The following is a 23,362-nucleotide window of genomic DNA, read 5'->3' as shown; positions in this document are numbered from 1 at the left end:
TCGCGCTGGCCCCGGCGCGGTGTCGCCGTGGCGGGGGTCTCGCCTCCGTACTGCCCGGGCAGGACGGCTGCGCGGCGGAGTGCCCGGTGCCGGAGCGGGGCGACCAGGTCTGACACCCTCCCGTGCGGCCGGTCTGGCGGGAGGGAGCGGCGGAGAGGGGGATGCTGCGCGCGGAGCCGCAGTGCCGGGGCGATTTAAATTTTGGCAGTGCGTAATTCTGGGGCTGCCCCGCGAGGAGGGGCCGGGGCTGGCGGCGGCTGGGGCTTTCCCTTCCCGGCCGCCGTGCCGCGCCGGAGAGGGTGCGGGTACGTCGGAGGGGCCGCGCTGGTCCGCCGGGTCCTCTGGAGGGACGGCCCGGCCCCCAGGGGCGGTGGGGCGGCAGCCTGGCAACCGAGGAGGGGCGGGCGGCAGGTGAGTCCCGCATGTTGTCCGCGCCGGCTCTGCGTTCTCCGCGTCTGCCACGCCGCGGGTGCGCAGGGCTCGGCGCGGCTGGAGAGTCCGCGGGCGCGCACCCGGAGCGCGGGGGTGGGTGCCGGGCGCATCTGCTGCGCTGCCCTCGGTCACCCGGGCGATCACGGGCGGCTCTAGCCGCGCAGAGGGTGGCGTTCGCGGGCGGGTTGGCTGAGCGCCTCCGCGGTCGTTTGAAACACCGTCTGCAGGAGAAATAAAATAATTACCCAGAGTCATAATGAGAGCGCAGCGCGCCCCTGCCCGCCTCGCGTCCCGGAGCGGAGCTGGCGAACAGCCCGGCGGCCGCCACCGTCGGGGCGGGCGGTCCCCTCCGACCCGACCCGCTGCTATGGGGCCGGTGTGGGTCGGTCCCGGTCAGGGGAGCGGGGAGACCCGTCCAGCCGGTGGGAAGTGAAGAAAAGGGGCTGTCTTTTACGGCCCCGCTTTCTGACGCCTTCGTAACCCAATTCCTGCCGCTGCTGGTGTCCCAGTTCTAACAGCGGTGCCGGTGCCGTACAGCTTGGCGTTTAGCCATAAATCCATGTATAAGTGCTTCGGCCTCAACTTCCCTCAAACTTAAAGGGCTCTAATTTATGGCGACAGCTTACTATTGTTTCTTTCCAATTTTGCTTCGCTACGGCACATTCTTACGCAGGCTTCATGTGCCTTGGGAGCAGGTGATACTTGAATCTCTTCCAAATTAAAGCCCTGCGAAGGGGACCAAGTGCTCCCGTCACCTTAGGTGCTGTGAGCCCAAGATCACAGCTGTGAAAGCAAGTGCCCTTCTTAGCGCTGGAGTGTTTTGCAACTATTTCTCTCCGCTTCACAGTAGCAACAACAAGCGGAGCACTAACAAAATTTCACACACTGAATACCTCCAGTCATTTAGGTAGTAAATGACTGCAAGCGGTCATCCTGCGAGAATGGTCACCTCAGTGTGACTGAGTGCAGATCCAAGTACAAATGATGGAGAAATCTCATGTGGGGTCTTAGTAACTGAATGTTTTCTACTGTGGCATTGTCAAGGGAGCCATACTGATGGTACTGGACGTTTTAAAAAGCAGCTTGGGGGTAGAGCAGAGAATGGATGGTAATATTTTATAAAATGCATGTGTATTTGAGGTATCAGCTGTTCACATCTCTGATTCATTGCATTTCCGTCTTTGTGTTGTATCTGGAAAACAGGTAAAATAGGAAGAGTAGAAGTTTTGTATTTCTATGCTTTCAGCAGCATAGAATACTTTCAAGTCGTTTCCAGATGGTTTGCACAAAGCACTTTCTTTCAGAACTACAAGTTTTAATTTTACTCTGTGTAGCTATTTTTACAGTGCTAAGCAGATCATATAATTTATGTTTCAAAGGTTCTTCCCCCATCATTTTGCATGCTTTTCAAATGTGTGTTATGTGGTTAAAATGGACTCAGACAGTGTTTAATAGTTTTATGAATTACCATGTTATACATTGGAGATTTAATTCTGAGTGCTCGAGGCAGACCCTGTGTGATCTGACATAATATTCCTAAGTTAAAGAATGCATTTATTATGCCATTGTTCAGTAACACATGAACCAAAATCTAGGATTGTCAAATAAATGTGTTGATTTTATTTTAGATTTTGTTTTTAGCTTTTCATTTTAGTACTATAAAGTGCTATTTGCATTTAGTTGGCCATATATCTAGTTTGCACTAGAACGCTATAGGGCATGCCTCTAGTAACTTTAGAATTTCCAATCCCTCTGAAATGAGTTTAAATTCCTGGTGCAAACTGAAATTATACTTAGAGTGAAGTCATAAATGCTTTAAACGAGCATTTAACAACCAGCAAGCATAGACTGTTCTTGACACAGGTGTTGAGGAGAATATGTTTTTTCTACGTAACACGCAAAACCACCAAAAAAAAAGTAAAATCCAAGACTTGCTGAATCAATGGTAATAACCATAATGACTTAATGGGATTGGGATTTCACATTTGTGTATGGCAAGATCCCACAAATAGTGATACTGTTGGCAATGCCAAGCTGTTGAAACAAAAATTACCAAAGCAAGGCAGAAGTTTCAAGGTCCATTGTGGCAAACTAAAAGTTATATTCTAAATTAATTCCAAGACATGAAACTAGTTATTTCAATAGTAATTGGTACTTGTGATAGAAGAAACATATCCCTGAATAGAGGGATTCATACCTGATCCCTGAGGAAACCTTGCATGTCCAGTTTCCACTGTGTCTGAACATCAAGCAGCATTCTGCCCAGAGGGTACCCTCTGCAAGGTCCCCTGAACATTGCCTGGTCCACTTATCATGTCACAGTTATGAAAGGGTGTTTTGACAGCAGATGTTCTAATAGGAAATATTTGTAGATGCAGTCTGGATGGCTAAATTTCAGCTTGATTGTGAACTTTGCTTGGATAAATTGTGGACTTTGGAGTAAGTATTGACATGGGGGTTTTTTGTGCCTTAACAAGGATGGTAAAATGTTATTTTACGCCTGTCTTTGGCAAGAACTTCTTTTCCCTGTTTGTAATTACACGTAGTCAAAGCAATTTCCTTGTATAACTATGATAATCCTATGAGAAGTTTTAGTAATAAAAAGAACATAACTCCTCAAATAACCTGCTGATTTTTTATGAGGTATACCATTGGGGGCCCTTTGAATCTGCGTCAGTCAAACAAAAACAGCTGTTTTGGTTCTACTCCATGAACAAGACAAGTCTTATTTCCTGCTTCACTTAATCAGTACAGTGAATTTGTTTATATCTAGCCATGCGTGGTGAACGAGAGGACCACTAATGCAGAAAGTTAGTGTTAGCCCATTGTGATTGTATTTTAAAAAGACTTTCAATTCTTAGAAATATATTGCATGTGCCAAAATATCCCATTGAATTGAAAATGTTCTGTTTGCTAAAAGGGTAGCTTTGTTTGAATTGCTACGGGAAAAAAAAATTATACACATATTAGTTCAGTTTGCCTTGCAAAAATTCATAGTCATCCACAAACCATATGGCTTTCTTACCTCTAGTAGAGAAATAGCTCTCAGCATGGCAGATGCAGTATGTCAACAGCTATGATCAAATATAAGTAGAAGTGGGCATGGATGAATCAGAATCTCTTTTAAAGTAGACTCGTTGGAGAGCACAACTCCTCATATTTCAGTCCATATATATCTCCATTATAGAACTATATTTCCTGGAACAAATTATAGTTCATCACAACTACTTTCTGTTGGAGAGGCCAAAATGATTCATTAAAGTAAAATAAGTACTCTTCCCATGATATTTATTTAGAAAATGTCAAGTAGCAGTTTATTCATTTAGTACACGCTCAGTTATGATGAGAGGATGGAAATCACTGCAGTTAGATTTCTCAATCAGTGTTTCCACGCATGCATATATATTTGGTCTCACTTTCCTTTTATCTGTTTCTCACTGTACTCTCTTAAATACTTCTTTTGTGCATAAAATTTGCTTATCTTCCATGCATTTTCATTCCATATTTGTCACGTTTCTCTGTCCTTGCCAGTTTTGAAAATGAACAGCAAATAACTTCCAAAATGGCATTGGTCTTATGCCCTCTAATTTTTTTGTGGCTTTATAAGCCTATATTCCTATGATGTAAAAAGACTTTCAACTTTTGATAGTAAATGACTTCGTATACACCAGCAGTTAGCAGAAATACATACATAGATGAAAGCTTTTATCTCCCAAGGGGAATCAGTGTCTGATATCTTCAGGAGATGCTGCAACCACTGTGTGTAGATAAATTGTAGTGGAACATGTCAAAAATATGACCAAATTCATAAATCCAACAAGACAAAAATCAGTAATTTAGAGATTCAGACTTTGCACAAATAGTAGAAAGAGCTAAAGCATATGCCAGAGCTTTCTGTCTATCTATAGCTCCCCATCTTAAGTCCTTTATAGCTTCTCCTCCATGCAAAATTCTTCTACCACTCCAGATTTTGGCACCTTCCATCTTAAATAATCTCTTTAAAAAGTAAATTTATTATCTCAGAAGAAAGGAGAGCATCTTCGTGTTGTCAGATTGACCTGATCTCATTCTGAACACGAAAGTTGTTGCATTTCATTCAAAGTTTAGTCTAGAAAATGTAAAGGTTATATCTTGACGATGACATTGAATGCAGTTAGCAAAGCATAAAACTAAGACACAGATTTAGGGAGAAATTGAACACCACTCTAGTGTAGTGGTCAATTAAGGTGTCTCTGATATGTATTTCATCTTGGAAGCTGAGAGGCTGCTTGAGCAGTGTTCAGCCCGTGGCCTGCTGCCTTTCAGAAGAAACAACTCTGCATTGTCCTGGTGAGGCAGCAGGTGAGTACTGAGAAAAACAATTCAAAACTATTTTTATTATCTTTCTCCTTTAATTTAGGTGGTACTGTATTTTCAGTAATCCCTAAGGTGTGGTGAGAATGAAATTAATTGTTTAGGTTTGTCTGGAATCTAATTTCCCTTAGCGTGCAATTTTTTTTTTAATGTTGATTTCCTTAATAAAATTTATTTTTGTGCATTGGAGGTCAACTGAATAAGTTTCCTCTGATTCTTTGCTTTTCGATGGTGTGGCTTGTGTTCTGAAACTTCTAAATACCTTAATAATGTTATGCAAATTACATATCATAAAATATCACCAAAGTCTCCAGCAATTCTCCAACTGGATAGGCTGGTGACTTTTCATAGCCAACATACAGTATTAATAATAATGCAAATAACCAAATTACCCTTAAAGGAAACTTTGTCCAAACCATTTCACTCTCATTTGGTAAGTTTAGAGGTGATGCAGCTGCAGGAATACAGAAGTATGCTATTGTATTATTCCATGCTTTTCTGGCATTGAGGAGTAGAACAAACTTCTCAGCTTTCATGCCTGCCTTCTAGTTTCACAAGTAGCCTATAAAAATAACACTGAACAAATAGCTTCAATCACCACAAGTGGGAGGTTACTTTTTAACCTCCTTTTTTCCCCTGAATAGCAGACAGTAGTGAAAGAATCTCAAGTAGTTACTACACCTTTTATTTCTTATACTCTAAAAATAGGGGAGCAAGGAAAAAACCGCAGAGGATCTTCCACTTCCACATTCTTATTGGTTTATGACTTAATAAGTCATTGGAATATAAAGCTACAGAGCATAAACACTCTTATTCTCTCAGATTTGTCTAAGCAGAGTCCAAGTAAGATAAAAGACAACAGTTTTGCTTCATTCATGCAGAGTGAAATTCTTTCCAAAGAGCATCAGTATAAGGCCACCTTTATCCTCTGTGCAACAGCAGATTTCACTTAAATGAACCAATAGATTCTTTAGTTTTATAGTTTGATGACAATTATCTTCCCTGATGAGCAGAAAGGAGGACAATGCTTGCTTTTATTCCTTTGATTCGCTTCCCTTGATCTCACAGCATTTCAAATCCTGCATAGTTGAAGCTACAAGAAGAATCTAGGCCTTTTTTTAATGCTAGAAAAGGAAATGGAAAAGTACAACCAAATGTCTTGAAAAAACTATATATCTGTCTCAATTCTTAGCCAGGCTTCCTCATGATAACACAATGTAGGGGAAATAACACATAGACTTAAGAATGTGTGTTTTTGTTTTTTTTAATTGGGCTACGAAGACCATCACAGTGAAAAGATGCTGCGTATCAGTGAGAATTATTAATATCCTCCAGCTGGGAAGATGATGGGCTCCCATTGATAAGAATGACACGAGCTTCACCTTCCCTCTGGAGGAGAGTTCAAGCCTGTCTGATGTTTCCAGGCCTTTCTGGCAGCAGGACATGAAACTGATATTTTCTTTGATGGCAACTTGTGGCTTTGTTATCTCGCATCTGGCCTGGTTTTTGGCTATTTTGGGGTTATCTCTGCCATAATGTTTTACTTAAAGGTAAGAAATTGAAAAAATATTATTAAGTGTTCCTGTTATGCATTTTATACATGATAAATTTATTTTTGTTTGAGTCTGAGATTTTGATCTCAGTCGTTTGAGGGTCTGTTTACAAATACTATCCCTTAGGAATAGCTACTGTAGCTCATATTCATACCACAAAAGCTCAAAATTAGTTTTCAGAGCTAGATAAATTATTAGATTTAAGAGAGTAGCTTCAATATATAATAGATTCATTTTTAAATAACTAGTGTAAATGATTCTTTTTCTTTGTAACATAACAGAAAATTTAAAATTACTCCTTTCCTTTCTTGAATTCAAATGAATAAACTGGAATGCTCTTTTCTTCCCCTCAGTTTTAGTAGACTGAGAAATCAAAATGTTACATGTAGCTTAGGCATGGCTCCTTCATGACAGTTTATTGAAACTCCAATTTACTGCAATTTGTAGATCAGAGTAATTTTGTCACAAGATCCTGCGGTTTATAGCATTATATGCAGAAAAGGCTGCAGTTCATATGAGAATGCAGCATTACGTTTGTTGCCAGTCCTGAATTGCTTTGGATTCTTAGTGTATCCCATCTCCATATGTCACCTCTTATTCATTATGCCAGAGGTGAGTATAGCAAGTGAGGTGTTTCAGAAGAAATTACTTTTTATGAAGTTGAAAAGGAATGCAATTAGTTATGATATAATGTACTTTTATAATAATATAGATGGTAACTATTTGATTACAGTTTTCTTAAGTGATAATTTATAATGTACTCCTCAAAATCTTTACATGACACTTCTAAGGGAGAAACTGTTTCTCTGACACTTTTCATCTCATAAAGGAGTCTCATCTCCTGTAGTAAAATGATGCATTCTTATATTGCACTGACCTTTCTCATGAAAATTTGCACTATCTACACTGCAAGGTTTCAGCTGCAACAAGATTTAGAGAGTTATACATTACTTTATGAATTCAAAAGCACATAGTGACCTTTGAAAGTAAGGAAATAGAGGACCAAAGTATTAAAACAGATAGAAATAGTAAATTAAATATTTTGAAGTTATTTTTCTTTTAAAATAAACACTGATCGATTTTGGATGCTTCCCAGAGTTTTTCTCTTTTCCCCCCATTAATGTTTCTCTACAGCTAAAATAACTTGTTACAGGTGACAGAAATCAGTGGAAATATTCCTATGTCCACCAGTAAACTACCTCATATAGTAATGTGTGTTCATTTTTGAGGTAATTTATAGTGCAGTTAATGTTCTTTTATATTGTTTCATTTTGAATTATCTTTTTTTTTACATGTATTTATTCCCCTCCCCCCTTAAATATTGTATTTCGAAACATCTTTTTCATTTTCATTTTATGGTGCTTTTAGATATTCTACATACCCGAGTAAATATCTCATCTGGTATATTATTTTTAACATGTACTGTCCTTATGATTTAGAGCAGTGTGTAAGTTTCTCCAATACTCTTAGTTGTGGATAAGTTAGGCAGCACACTTACTTTACTAACCAGTGTCAGGTCAAATCAGTGTCAGTGATCAATTTCTTGGGATTTTTCTTTTTACTTTTCAAAATTGTCATGAATTGCTGTTTTAAAATGGTACAGGAAAAGCAAAATACAAAGCTGAGGAGCTCAGTGTATTCTAGGCTGTAGAATAAAGCTTTGGTCAATAAAATGGAAGAGTTTATCCTATATAAGCATATCTCATTCAGATGGCATTCTCTTTTAGGAGCTTTCCTGGCATGTTTGTGAGTAATTTTCTATTTAGTAGCATTCCTGAGTAATGTAATACATTTTTCTTTTCCCTTGTTTAAGAAAGATACAAATGCCTTTTCCGAACTTCCTTTAATAAACTATCTTCTCTGCATTTGTTAATTTCTTTAAATTGCACTCCATTATTTAAAAAAATTTGTGGTATACTTCCTAATTGGATGGAATTTTGTTTCAAATGTACTGACAAATGTCCATTTGTTACTCAAACATGGACACTGAAGCTTAGCAAAATAGTGTGATACCTGAGGATCACAAGAATGTGCAAAGCCTTACATTCTGATTATAGCCTGGAAATTAAATCTAACATTTTGTTTCACTGCTAGATCCATCAGTGCTCTACGTGCAGCTTGAAGTTTTTCTGCACTTCATGTTTCAGTCTATGAGCTGGAGAACGAATTGACACAGGAGCAAACCCAGGGTAATGTTGGAAAAAAGGGAGAGTATTATGGAGGAGTTTAGGAAAGCATGTGGTACTGCTTGGCACCAGAAGAAAAGAAGACAAATGATCAAGAATATAGATGAAAGTGTCAGAATGTAACACTGGAGAGATGCTAATAGGGCAATACAGAGGATGACTGCTTTGGTTGCCTAGTTCTGGTTATATGTAAGGGGCAGGGCAGGAACAAGCTTCATGACATCCCTTTCCTGAGGTGTCACACATTTTAGGAACTGCATCACACAAGATTGACAGACTTCAACATTTTCATGAGTACAAGATAAAATTGCATGAACTATAGGTAAACAGACATCAGTATTGCTTAATGTATCTTGATATATAAAAATTTATAGAAAAAGCTTAGCTGATGTGATGCAGCTGCCAGGATACATTTGGATTGTTCTTTACTTGGAAAACAGATTGCCTGTAAAATAGGGTAACTTATATTAAAAAAAAAAACAAGCAAACAAAACCCAAGAAGACATTTACTGAAAGAAGATATTATTCTGCCATTAACTTCAGTTGCATGATTCTACATAATGATTAATAAAATTTGTCTCTCTTTTTCAACATCTTTCATCGGGCTGATCCAAGTTACCCTAAAGAAGTATCTTACTCACTACTATCACTGAAATTTGTCATGAAAGCTGTGATTCTCTTGACCAATGGAATAAAATTTTCCTGTGTTTCTGATTTTAGAGCACAAGGAGAAAAGTATTCTTGGCAGCCAGGCTGTTCCTGTGTGAATTCTCTTCTGAAAGACATCAATGTGATCATTAGTCGTCTTTATTTTTTCAGAGCAAAACATAAAATCCTCCAGCCTTGTCCTCCCTTCATAAATATGTCCAGCTCTTGTAATCACTACCACTGGTGAAATCTCATCGGAAAGATTTGCAAGAGGATTACCAAAATAAAGAGCAATGTATGTGCATGCAAGATGTCCCCTTTATGAAGGAATGATAGATACACTGAAATACTGTTCTATAAAAACTTACAGATGCATTTTCTTAAAAACTGTATCCATGAAAATTTACTCTAACTATCTAATACTACTGTTTCTTTTGCTGTAGATATTAATCCTGTGTAGTTTGACCTAGAGGATTTTATGATATTCTTTTTGATAGATTTTTTCATGTATTGTTTTAACACAAATCTGTTTCAATCTATATGCCATAAAAGTTTTAGAAAAATTCACTGTATATATAAGCAACAAATTGTGATTATACCTAATCATTTATATATGTTCCACAAAGGAGAGTGGAGAAAGAGGGAAGATCGCAGACCAAACAGTAAGTTTTCAATATCTTTAGTGTCCTTAGATTAGAAATTTTAAAAGTAATTTAAATAGTCCCACTGGAAAAAAAAGTGATTAAATTATAACAAATAAAAGTGAAAAGTAAGAAGATAATATCGAATTAATGATATTGAGTAATAGCAAAGTAGTATTCACATAGTCATTATGAAAATGAAACTAGTAATAATTTCACTTTTTTCCATATGGAGGCAGTTAATTGTTCATAAATATATGAAAAAACTCATTAACTGAAAGATGAAAACAGAGTTGAACTGATTCCTGTAAAAAATGAAATATGATATAAGGTCATTTAGTGGTTATGTATAAAATTATTTTTTCCTCACTCGTGACTTGAAATTTTTATTTAGAGATCAACGAAAATAATTTCCTGGAACGTTGCCTGTTGTCACCAGGAAACGACATCCTTCAGAATTTCCTTGCTATTAACTTTTAATTTAATTTAATTTTATTTTTTATTTTCTTTTTTTTTCACAGCAGGCATCTTGGAAATTTCAGCTGTTTCAGGTGTTGAAGTGATATATTTTTGTGAATTCATGTTAAAGTATCTTTCATGTGCGTTTGTGGCTGAACCTGAGCCTTCATTTAGTTTCTTGATGCAGTAAAAATGGTTAACTAAAACCTCCTGTTCTCAGTTGTGGTTTGGTCACTATGGACATTGCATAGATATTGAATATAGCTTTCTCTTGCACAATGGCAGTTTCTTTGTTTTACCTGTGCTTGAATCCATGGTGTTGGAGTGTGTCGGCTCCCTTTAGAGCCCAGCATCACTTTAGGTGCTGTATCATCTCCAAGATGCCTGCACAGACTTGGCTGCATCCAGGTCAGGGGCACCCAGCACTGCCCAGGGAGCGCCAGCTCCCCAAGGTGGCCCTTCCCTGCCACTGGTGAAGAGCTCAGGGCCACGCCAGGGACTAGAGACAGTCACACTTCTGCCCTTAAGCTGTTGCTCCAGAAAGGTCCCCTGTAATCCATGTGCTGTATCTGCCAACAGATACAAATCTGCCCACCCTAGGTATCTCAAACTTTCCATAATAATACCAGGTACCTGTTTGCAAGTAACTAAATTCTGCCCAAGACCTGTGTTGCCATTGCACCAAGGGGACCTCTTTAAGAGGCAATACCTGGCTGTAACCATGGACTTTGATCAAAAAACTTCAGTACTGAGGCAAATTTAAAACTAATGGATCCTAGAGATTTAAATGCATTTGCATTTTTTATTTTATATAATAAATGAGCACATATAAAGTGCTCTTCAGATATGCTTGGAGAGCACTGTGCTGGCTATGTGCAAATTTGAGCTGTCAGTTGCTCAGACTTCTGCTTATTTGTATTTAGCTTTCACAAATTAGCCTACTTCCCAGTGAAAACCAGATATCTGAAATTCTGAAATGTTTTGATTCAGCCATTTGAATTACAGGTGAACAAGGAAGATTTTGCCTCTGAACTGATCCAGTTTTTAGGTGCCAGTTGGCAAAGATATCCCTAAGCACACACCTTGCTGTGAGCACGGTTTTGGGTTTTAGCACTGTATTTGGGCTGTGTCATACTTCAGTTGTTTTCACTGTAGCCTTCCACAGAAAAGGTGACTTGTATATATTAACTCTCTGAGCAAAATGTTGACAAGCATGGGCATTTTCAAGTCATAAAGATCAAAAATGCCTACAAGAAAAGCTGTATTTTTGGCTTCTCTATGTTGTTTATGAACAAATAATCCATGTTCCTATTTTTTCTTCTAATGCAAAACTGGGAGAAAGCATTTTCTTACTGTTGTTTCTTCTGTCAGAAAAGTAGCCAAATACCCCACAACACTGAGCTGGGATATGCGCTGATGGCTGAAGAGAGAGCACCACCAGTTATTCTCCCCAAACTGTGCAGTGCCCTTTGTTTGATGGCCTCCCTTTCCATCGATGACCACTGATGGTGTGCCCGGTGCCTGAGACCAGAACAGCACTGCATGGAATGCCCCAGTGGCTCTTGCCCTGCCACTGCACTGTTGATGAATGTGCCATTCTTTGGGGCTTGTGGCAAACTGTAAATTTCCTGCAAATGGCCAAGTCCATTTTTCTGTGGTGTCAGTGAGTTGTCCATCTCTGAACTTTCTGCAAGCTGTCCCAGTCACTGGCATGATGAGAACTACTGGAGTACTTTAGGCCATTCCTCTTCTGACATCAGAGAAACCTGAAGGAGGGGCCTAGGAGAGGAGTGGCACCTGAAGATCTCTGCCTTCTCCATCCAAGATGATGCATTCAGGCCATACTGAAGCTGGGCAGCATATTGCATTTCACTGCCAAACCACAATTACCAGCTCCAAAGCTCACCCTGCCACTGGAACACTGACCTCTCTTCCGGGTGCAGTGTTTGGGAAGAGCACAGTCAGCAATCCTCTCTGCTGAGCTCCAGTAAAGACCAAGAAGGGGGACAGATTTAGTGTTTATCCTGTACAGGGCTGCATGTGCTTTTCCATCATTTTTAGAAATTTCCTTTGAAAGAGCTGACAATGCGTGATCTATTTTAAATACTGCTTCAGAAGATGAAATTATTTTTGGTCTAAGTGAAATCAATAAGCAGTGTTCAATATAAGATATGGTTTAAATAAGCAAAAAAATATCCAGTGACCCTCAGTATTTATTGCATGTCTTAGGCCTGCTATGACAACCTTTATTAGCTAATTAATAGCTCCATTTTGTAGATCAGCTTACTGGAACCACCAAAACCTCACTCTGACATCTTTCAAGGCCTCTCTCTGAAGTCTTTCAAAGGCGTGAGTAGTAACAGGTGCTGGTGTGGTGTAGCTTCCTTTATTTCAAGCTTCCCTTTCTCCTAGGATACCTGTTCCTCAAGGTCCTGGACCTTGTTCTCCCTGGCTTCCTTGTGTGGGTCAGGAAGTCTTCCAAGTCCTGGTCTGTGTAGCCCATGCCTAATTCAGGAGCAGGTAAAATCCCAGTTTGCATCTTCCTTGCCTGCACTGTTACAAACTCTCCTGTCCAAGCACTAGATGGTTGAGCTCTGCGCATGCTGGGCTGTGTAAAGTGATGCTCCTGCCTTGCTTATGGAGATCACCATTCCTCTGCCCCTGCTCTCACAGTCAAAGGAATCAGAGTGGATTTGGTTTCTCAAACAGGGAAACTTTTTTAAGTTCTTTATAAAAATTAATTTATATCTCCCATGGTAGCTTTTTCCCCCTAATGCTCTTTTTACTGTCTCCTTGCCTACCACTGTAATTGTGATGTTGGTACTTTCATTTGTTATGTTGAATATTTTCTGAAATAAATAAGAACACTGCTTTATTTGTGGATAATGCTGGTCCCTTATGCATAGTACTGGGAAATGTTGCCTAGCAAATTCTGTGACTCTCAATGAAATATGTTTGTTTCTTCTCATAATTTACATCCATTATTTCTCACAGTATTTGACGTATTTCACATGCTTTTGTGATGCTGACTTTAAAGGAAAGTGAAATGGTGGTCAAGTAGACTCAGTTCTTTCCTTGAGACTTTGTTGCTGGGTACGAGGTTAATCTGATTAAATGTGCATCTTGTAGCTACTCCATGGGGACAGTAACTAGTGGTTACTGGAACTTCTTGGTTCCCTTGGTGTGGAGAGTGGAGTGGGATGGGCAGCCCTAAGGGGAGATGTAGCCTTGCCCTAAGGCAGGTTAGCTGCATCACACCTGGGAAGAGCTGCTTGTGTCAACACTGGAGTTTGGGATGACTGGTTCAGACGTGGTTTTCTATCGTAAAGGAGGTATATGTAAGTATGGTGAGTTTCGTCAGGGAAATCTACAGATGGTCTTTTTTTTTCATACATTTAGGGAGAATTTTGCCATGCTATTATTCAGAATGAATAATATGAAAGAATTACTCTCTTGATTGTAGTTTCTCACTGTTGTTAAAGATGCTTTTAAAATAGGTATGTGTGCGTAAATAATTGATTTCTCATTAATATGAGGTTGCAATTGAATCATCTGTTCTCACGTTCTGAATTCTGAAGTTAAAAATTCTGTCCTAACACTGCATGAACTTTGAGTTGTATGCCCTGTCTCATGCACATTTTTTATTTTGTATCTTCATAGCAGAAGAAGTCTGGTTTAATGTAGTTCCACACAAGAGCAGGGCTGGGGTACCTGCCTTCTCTCTCTCTGTCTCTCTCTCTCTCTCTCTCTCTCTCCCTCTCTCTCTCTTCTCTTATCTTATCAGTAAGTACGTTTTTGTCAGATCTCCTGAGATGCTTTCTGATTCTATTCCTTGCTCAGCAACAGGAGGTTAAGACATAGAAAAAGGCTGTTTTGGAGTCTATTTGAAACATGCCAATAATAGCAATTGTTGGTAATGAATCTATTCCTTATGAGTACATGACATCCTCCTTCTCTCTTGTGATAGAAGCTTTAAATATTAGTAGCCAGGAAGTGCCAGCATTTTGATTGCTGCCTGTAGTTAAATACATAAAAATATCAGAGGCATAAAATATTTTGGCATAAAAAAATAAGCAAATGGGTTGAGAGATAGGGAATATAAGGCAGAGGCAGAAGTGTCTGCTTGGAATACTCGATATTGCCTTTCCTTCAACTATTGCTAAGAGAAGTTTAGCAGTCATGTAAGAAATGTGTTTGTTTTCCCTCACCAGCTATGTTTGAACTGGGGAGTTTGATCTCTAAGTTGGTCCTTGTAACAAGATTTTTCACGTCTAGAGTAGTGGTGCTGGTTTTAAAATGCTAAAAAGTAGAACGTTCTACAGTGATATGAAAATGCTGGCTCCATCCATGGTGTTCTTGGAATGGATGTGTCCTGCTTTTTCTTGGCTGATCAATCTACTGTCAGTTTTTGAAGTGACAACTCTGTACTGTGCTGCCTTTAACTTGTCCTAGAGTTAAAATAACACAACAATTAAAGAATAACAAAATAATATTTTAGAAGAACAATTCTTGTGCACTTTATTCCAGCTGAATTTATTTTGGCATTTTTTATGAATTGAATCTGCTGCTGACCATTAGAATGTTAAACAGAAAATTGCCATTAAAAATGGATGTTTAGTCAGAAGTTATACTCCCATAACTCTGCTAGCATAAAAGGGATAAATTGTCAGTATACATAATGCACATCGTTATACACATACCCATTCTCTTTTTTCAGTAGCAGATATATTTGACAAATTTCAGTGTTTTAAAAAAAATTGTAATTAAATAAAGCTGTTTTTGTTGGGATTTAAAAGCTTGTAAAGTTTTACCATGCTGCACACACAGCTATTTTTAGAAGCAGTCAGAGTTTCTTTCAAACTGAGTCGATGTTAGAAAATTTCAACTGAGAAAGCTGGTAATGATTCAGGGTAAGACTTCAATTTCTTTATATGTAAGAGTATTAAAAATATGTGTAATATTCTAAAATTGAATGCTTGTAATACCTAAAAAAGCCTTAATAGATATTGGCATTGCTCTGTATGAAACTTCTGTAAGTCATCCTAAGCCTAGTGAGTTCAGCATCCTAAATAGGCACATGTTCATGCATCAAAGAAACAGACCCTCTGTTGCCCTGTAAGCATGAAATCAAATAGGTTTTTTGTGTTTTTTTATTCCAAAGACTTAAAAATGGATCCCTAAATACTTTTATTATCAGAAATTCAGCATTTTTTGTTTCTCTAAAGAGTCGTATGCTTTGTGCTTGAGACATATAGGTAGGTTACACATTTTGTGTCCAACTGACAGACTTCTAAACTGTTTTCTGTTGCTTTTGATTATGGAACAGTTAGCTTACTCTAGCTCTGCAGGACACTGAGTATAAAGAAGAAAACTGTTCAATACAGATACGGCTATTCTCCCTCCAATTCTCTTCAACTTTCTTGTTGTCAGTTGTGTTTTAATGCTGTATAGACATGTTATACATGCAATTCAATTAAAACACACAATTTTTTATCCATAAAATAAGATAAATAATTAGTTTACAAATTACATAAACATAAATGTGGTGCACATCTATCATAATCATTCAATATCTAAATCATATTTAAGCATAGATAAATAATACTTTGTAGGGAAAATGACTGCAGACTTTTCAGTACAATGATAGCTGTGTGCACTGTCACTATTCAGGCAGCGTATGTATTCATTAAAATGTTTTACTGCATTTTTATAAAGTTCGTGTGCAATGCATTCCTGTTCTCAACCAAGCTATAAAACACCACTGCCAGCTGGGGTTGTGAGCACCACTCTTTGCTTCCATCAGACTTCTTTTCACTTCTCCGCAAGCTTAAAGTGTTCCTTTTAAAAATTACATTCTTTATGACCTATTGCTCTAATCAGCTCTACAATCTAGCTACAAATTCTTAGGGTAGCATTTATGTCAGAATCTACAGATGATACTCAGTTTGGGATTAAGATACCTGAATGTAGTTTTCTGCCTCAATCAGACGCCTTAATGCCTTTTCAAAAACCTTAAGTTATTTCATGTTGCTCTCAGCTACTGCACTAAAAGACTCCAATCCTTCTTAGGTCCTGTGTGATATCTCCCAACATCAGCAGAGCTCGGAGTAAATAAGCAACCCCAGAAGTCAGGGGAAGGCATAACAACAACAACAATAATAATTGTAATAATAATAATAATAAACACAGTCACCTGCATTTATGTACTGTCTCAACTCCTCCATGCCTAAGATCCCACTATAGTGCATGAAGATTAATCAGTACAGCGACAGCAGTACTCAGTACTCAGTACTTCTCGACTGAGAAGTTCAACTGAACAACCTCAGTGAGTGTGGTAAACTGTGGTATTTCAAATGCTTGAGGTTATCTGAGACACTTGCACGGGGTAGAAGTCGTGTTGTAGGATGTACAGAGGTGTATGTTCTTTAGAAGAATGTCTAGAGGTCAGGTATTGCATCTGAGAGCACCAGCAGTGACATCAGGCACTGGTATGTGAGCAGCTGAATTGAGCCTCAGAGTATTATCAGAGACACCACTGACCCTACTAGAGGCATAGGCACTTTGGGAATTGTAGACACACCAGTATTTGTGTCTCATGGGTCTATGAGCTGAGTTCTGCCTTGTTGAGGATCTGGATATTAATTCAGCATAATTTTGTTGCTTAGCTCTTTGCCTGTGGTACCTCAGTGCTTCATTATCATGTATGTACAAGAAATTACTAGTCCATCAACTAAAGAGACCTGTTCCCATAAACTAACATTCTCTGCTCTTTGGCCTCTAAGTCTTGCTCAAGACTTTGACTTGAAATCCAAACAATGTCCTGTTTGCTACACCTTCAGTGCCTAATTAAACCTTTGAATGGTCATCACTAATTTTCATGAACCAACACCTGTATACCTAGGACTAGATTGGCAGGTCATGTCTACAAGCACTTTGTTAAGTCCTTTATTGACCTTCTATTAGCAAAACATTACTTCAGTATTATGAAGTTCAAATGTTTGAAGTGTGAGAATCTGAAGTGTACAGCAATCTTCCCATCAGACCACATCCATGCAGCCTTACAGACATTGGGGCTGAAGTCAAACTATGTAAAAATCACAATAAGACTTCACAACTCTGGATTATCAGAGGCTTTAATTATGTTTTGCAAGAATTAACATCACAAAAGAATGAAGTGCATATTGTTAGCTTGTGACCGTGTCTGTGAGGATAAATATGGAATTAAAAAGAAGCTATGAACTCTTCCTGAAATCTTGGGTAAATAATTCAGATTGTCAACTCCTATCCTAGGTGGATAGTAGTGCTTCTGTATTTAGTGGGGAGCTGGGAAGCAATGCTAGCTGTGGAGGATATTGCTTGCTATCTGAAATGGCAAGTGTAGGGGTGTTTTTACAGCCAAAAATAATGTGAATAGGGATTCAGTGTACAATTCATACTGGCGTTTATCAAAATGTGTGGAATTCATAGAGTTGCAGATGTCTCCATCTGAGCTTGTTGCCCTTGCATTTCTTTACAGTCAGTGGAGGTCTAGTTAGTGTAAAGTGTAATTAATCTCATTCTAAAGTAGGTGTCTGAATAGATCAGACTGACTGCAAAGGCTGCATAGAGGTGACTAGTTCAGATGTAGGAGAACTGAAACTCATCCTACCTGTTCCGTGGGCAAAACTGCTATGATTTGCCTTTAAAAATATACATTCAACTTCACTGAGCCTCAGTTAGCATACCAGATGTAGAAGTGTTTCAGAATAAGTCTGTTTTAAGCATTTACCACAGATTGTCATACCAGAATTTAATTTAATTAAATTTAATTATAAATACCAAAAAATTATTTATCATCTTACACAAACACAAGGGCAGTACCCATTATGTCTGTGTGGGTCATCTGGAGCAGCAAGCAAAGCAATTAATAAGCTTTCACAGTGGATGACTGAGGAAATTTTCTGGGGCTTCTATTTCTAGGACTTCCTAGTTTCGAGGACTTCTACATTCTTCCTTAATGTGATCTCTTGGAACCTTGCTCAGTTTTCCACAGATCTAATGCAATACTTGGTAACCATATGTAACCATCCCTATCTCCAGCTGGTGCTTAAAGGAGGTGTGGTCTTCTATAGCTTCTGTGTCTTATCTGCCACTGTGCAGGTGACTCAGGTACCTGCACACTCAAGTGTCTTAGTCTGGCACTGGACATCATATATGAATATCTTGTGTCAAGGTTCATTTATTTCTCATCTCTTTACTTGGATCTCCTACAGTTACCCTTATCTAAAAGAAAATAATGTTACAGACAGAAATTTGATGCATTGAACATTTCAGAGCAGGAACAGATCATCCACTGGAACTGCACACAGTTACTGACTTGAGTTCTCATTCTCATCCTAATTATATGTAGTTTTTTTCTGCCCTGCTTCTTTCACAGTCATGGCTGATTTCCCTACTGTGAAAATATATTAATATTCTATAATAGAATATTTATTCTACAGCAATAATTGGATATTGACACTCACAAATTAATCCAAGAATTATCTTAGTTGATTTTGACAACTTTCAAAAGACTTGGAAACAGCTTCATAATGGAAAAAGGCAGATCTATCAGTGATCCTATAAGGAATGGTAATTCTCTGCCACCTTTTACTGGTAAGGAAAGTCTCAATAATCATCAACGCAGCAAAAATCACCCACTTCCAAACAAACAGATAAAGGAAAATACACTCCAAACCACCTCAAAAAAAGAAAAAAAAAAAGAAAAATAAAAAAGTAACATAAAGCATTAAGACAATCTATAATATTTTAGTAAATATGTATGGAACCATGGGACCTGCATCATTGTTACTGAAGTGAACAGGTAGTTTGATGCCTTATTTCTTACAGATTTTTAAAAAACAATGCTGTTCACATGCTGATCACACAATTTACTAGGAAATTATTTGAAATTCCATTCTGTACTCAATGCCAAATTATTTAATGAAGAAGAAACAATATGTTGCTAATTCAAATTCAAATCAATGAATATTTAAGCCTTATTTTACTCTGAAGCTACAAGTTGGGCACTGTGGGCTAGCCATAGCAGTTGCAAAAGAATATTAAGGGAGTCATGTGGTGGTTTTCCTAAGGAATAAATCTAAGTCAGTGTGGCCAGTCAGGCCACAGATCTCAGATATCCTGTAACCTGCTCAAGCGCCACAAGGCACGTTTTTAACATCTTAATTTTAAAATCAATCATAAAATTTTAATGCCTAAATTTAGGGAAGTTCAATTTTAAGCTATGTTATTTGGGAAGGGCAAGTTAATTAGTTTCAATCTGGATTTAGTACTGACTTCACTGCCCTTACTCTTGCTAGTGAAAATGCCATGCAAGAAGAAAGGCCAAGAGTGTTAGCAATCTGCCAGTCAGGAACTCTGCAGGAAAGTGAAATTATAAATGGTGGGTGTTACAGAAATAGTGTGAGTCATGCTAAGAAACTGTGTGTATCTAAGAGGAGCTGTGGACAAGAGTGTATTTGCTCTACCTGTGCCTAAAGCAGCCTCATATTCACCATCCCCAACAGAAGCAAGTGTAAATAGCTTAACTAAATAAAGGTGTGGGAAAGCAAATTGTAAGGGAATATCTCCTCTCATCCAAAAACTGTGAAGCTGCATGAGGGTGATACTCTGCACAATCTAATAAGTCTTTGCTGTGTCTGTGAACAAATGTGCAGTTTTTAATTGTTTTTCTTGCTCCGTTTGCTGATGAGCATAAGAGCTTGTCCAGGATGTATCTTAGAAAAGGTAACTCATCGTGCATATTCAGAGCTGACATGACTGGCATTTAAAGATCACTATAGGAAATTAACTCATGTTTCAAACTGAGCATGCAGAAAGGAACCTTTCTGTTACGTTTAGTACCACTCTGAAATATTTTGTAAAACTTCAGTTTCTGTAATATCATTGAGGCTTATAAAAACTTCATATACAAATGCCTTTTCTGGTTAACCTGTCTTCTCAATTCAGGAACTTTGATTTTTGCAGGGGAAGATTTTTTTGTCTTAAGAATCTTTTACCTGGCAAGGGGATAAACACATTGGAATGATGGTATATTATATATAAAAAATGTCTAAGTAAATAACTAAACGGAGGGCAAGCTGAGTTGCTTGTTGTGTGCAATCTGTAGCAGTTCAGTAGATTCTCGTGCCATTAGTGTGGTAACATAATGTGATGGTAGTACTCAAAAATACAAAGAGGGGTTGTGTTCAAAGCCACAATACTGATATTAATTTCAGTGTGAGTCTTATTATAGTTCATATATGAATGGTTTGAGTGGTTTGTTATTTCATCCCTTAAAATCTGTCAAGCAGTGCTGTCTCTCTTCAATAAAGACTTTTAGATCAGTTCTTATTAAATGTTTTTGTTGCTTCTATGTAATTGCTTTTGAATCAAGGCATTCGTGTCCTAAATGGAGAATGAAAAGTAGCCTAGCAGTGAAATCTTTTCACTTGCTACTCAGATTTTCTCTCCAAATTTACGTATAGTAAGAATATAAAATACAGATTTTTAAATCAAGAATGCATAAGAGTAAAAAATAAGTGATAAAAAATAATTAGAAGTGTGAATAACTATTGTAAAAATCAGGAGTTGACAAAAGAACCTACACTACTTGAAAGACAGAGAAGCAGTTTAAAAAATTATCAGCTTATTAAAAGAGCTTAATGCAGTATTAAGCTTCATCAAATGAGACCTTCCATTCTCTACAAAACCTTTCATTGTGGCTTGTGGCTCTGTTCCTCTTTTTGCTCTTTTCCATTTTTGCTTGTTTTACTTTATCATACTCTAGTCACGTTCCTAATTATCCATTTGTATTTCCCTGCTCTCCTGTCCACTCCCTTGCTTCTCAAACCTCAGGGCTGAATTATGCCTCTGCTCCTGGGAATTTCTCTATGAGCAGTGCTTCTCAAAGAGTCCATGTATACTTCCAGAATCCTGACTGCTGGAAACACAACTCACTACAGGCCTGGTATTTAGCTTGTTTGTGACCAGCTGTTGTCATCTCAACTTTTAAAGAGTAAGAAGAAGTCGACTTGAGAAGGGAGTGAGAAGCCAGGAAAGTGGTGGACATGGCTGCTTTCAGAAAGGCTCATTCTACTGGCCTAGGCTTTAAATGTGGAAGTAATTTCATTCATATAACACTTCTATTGATTTCTATGTGTTAGCTGATAAAAAATAATTACTGTCCTGAACATAACAGAGAAAACTGGGCTCTTAGCAGCTATTTCACGGCGTGATCAGATGCAACTTCTAGTCAGGAGGATCTGAAACCATTGACTGCTAAAAGTCAGGAATCTGCACCCAGAGAAGGGGCATTTAGTTTCTTCACTTTTCTAAAATGTCTCCTACTAACCGTGGGTGAAAGCAAGGCTTCTACTGTTACATGTTACATGTTACATGGGCTGTGGGTCTGAGCTGGTGTAACTATTCTTGGCTTAATCTCCTAAAGATGTGCACATTTGACCAAATCTTGAGTTAGTAAAACTCTTTATATTTGCATTAGAGAAATTAAAGCATTTCACATAAATTCAGTTTCTGTAGTACTGTCTTGGATTTCTTTGAAAGTATCAATTATGTATAGGGGCTCACAGAATGTAATTCTAGTCTTTAGGAATGACTTATGTAAGAGTATCAGCTTTCCAGTCAATAGCTTTGAAAACTGCTCATCAGCAAGGCAGGTAAATTATCAAAACTACTTTAATGAATGTATTGATGCCTAGAGAGGTTATCTGGAATAGAGGTTGGACAGTGTTAAAAGAATAAAGTAAGTATTTATTAAAGGGCCTTCAAAGGATACAACTTGGGCAGTACAAGAGCCCGGCCATGGCTCTACCCAAGATAGACCCAAGATGGACTCTGAGTCATGATTTTCACACTTTTTAAAGTTTTGGTGCATTTACATATTGGGGTTAATTGTCCAATTATAGCTCCAAGTTTTGAAGTCCCATCCTCCCAGATTGCTCTCCTCAGTTTCCTGTTGTTTACACTTTTTGGGCCCAAAGCTGCAATGGTATTCTTGGTTCTCAGGCTGGAAAAGGATTGTTTTGTCTGACTAAACTGTGAGAAGAACTTGTTAACTCTTTATGTGAAGTTTGGAGTTATATACTAATGCAGTACAGAATCTGAAAAATATGAAAGATAAAACTTAAGGCATCAGTATATCATGTAAGCCTTTGGCTATCAGACTTTTGCTGTCTAAATATGTAATTACATATTGCTATCCCTTTACAGATTAAAAGGTTATCTCTGCTTTTAACTTTTCAGGTGGTATTGTTGGAGCATAGATTTGATTTCCCTGTTAAATTTTGGAGACTGAAATAATGTTGTTTTCTTCCTCCCAAGAAACACTGAAAAGTTTTTTGCTTGCAGTTTCAATTCCATCTTGCACTTTGCACTCAGGACTTGGTGAATCTCTTATGAACAATTCTGGATGAATCCTAGATGTTGGATGTGCTTGTGTTGTTTCATTTATCTTGTTCTCTGAAGTAATTTAATGTCCTCTTGTGTGTATGTGCAGCCAGAAATATGGCTCCTATTACTCCTAGCAACACTGGAGTTTCATTATTCATTAACATGACATTATGTACAAGGTAGTGATTTTTTTTCTTACACTGAATGCCTGATCATTCTGGTCATCAGTCAGTCATTGTATAATTTAAGTTTGTATCCTATTGCATATTCAGAAGTGCCAAATAAAGACATTTCATGTTTCCTGACTTCCAACTGCCTGACATGACAACCTCAATTATTATATTTTCATTTACATTTTAGAACCTTCTTAGATTTAAAAATGGTTTTATTTTTAAGAAACTCTGCATAAGTAGCACACATTGGCTACCCTATGCCTCTGTCACTCATGCTAAAGAATGACATTTATCCAGCCAGTCTAGTTAGACCAGTCATGGGAGAAGATGGTTAATAATTGGGAATGGTGGAAAGAACCTTCAGCAATAGCTGTACACAGATACTTGAGTGACTTTGAGAGACAGTGTACCTGTACGACATAGTTTTGCTGTATTTCTCTTAACCTTATTTGTTCCTAGTGGTGTGGTGCATAAGTGCATATGGCGAA

At 38.2% G+C, this 23,362-nt stretch overlaps 1 protein-coding gene and 1 long non-coding RNA gene across 4 annotated transcripts in view; both read left to right on the top strand.

Annotated features, from left to right (window-relative positions):
- The window catches only part of DLGAP2 (DLG associated protein 2), a 454,715-nt gene that overhangs the window by 356 nt on the left and 430,997 nt on the right, over positions 1–23,362 (top strand). The window lies entirely within an intron of this gene.
- Positions 828–13,147, top strand: LOC148224489 (uncharacterized). The gene is made up of 2 exons (XR_015802688.1): positions 828–4,773; positions 6,067–13,147. It is a non-coding gene; the product is annotated as an uncharacterized LOC148224489 (long non-coding RNA).

Source organism: Sturnus vulgaris, chromosome 3 (genome assembly GCF_052056855.1).
Source record: "Sturnus vulgaris isolate bStuVul1 chromosome 3, bStuVul1.hap1, whole genome shotgun sequence".
Classification (NCBI taxonomy): domain Eukaryota; kingdom Metazoa; phylum Chordata; class Aves; order Passeriformes; family Sturnidae; genus Sturnus; species Sturnus vulgaris.
The sequence above is the reverse complement of the archived record's forward strand: the minus strand, read 5'-3'. Positions and strand labels throughout refer to the sequence as shown.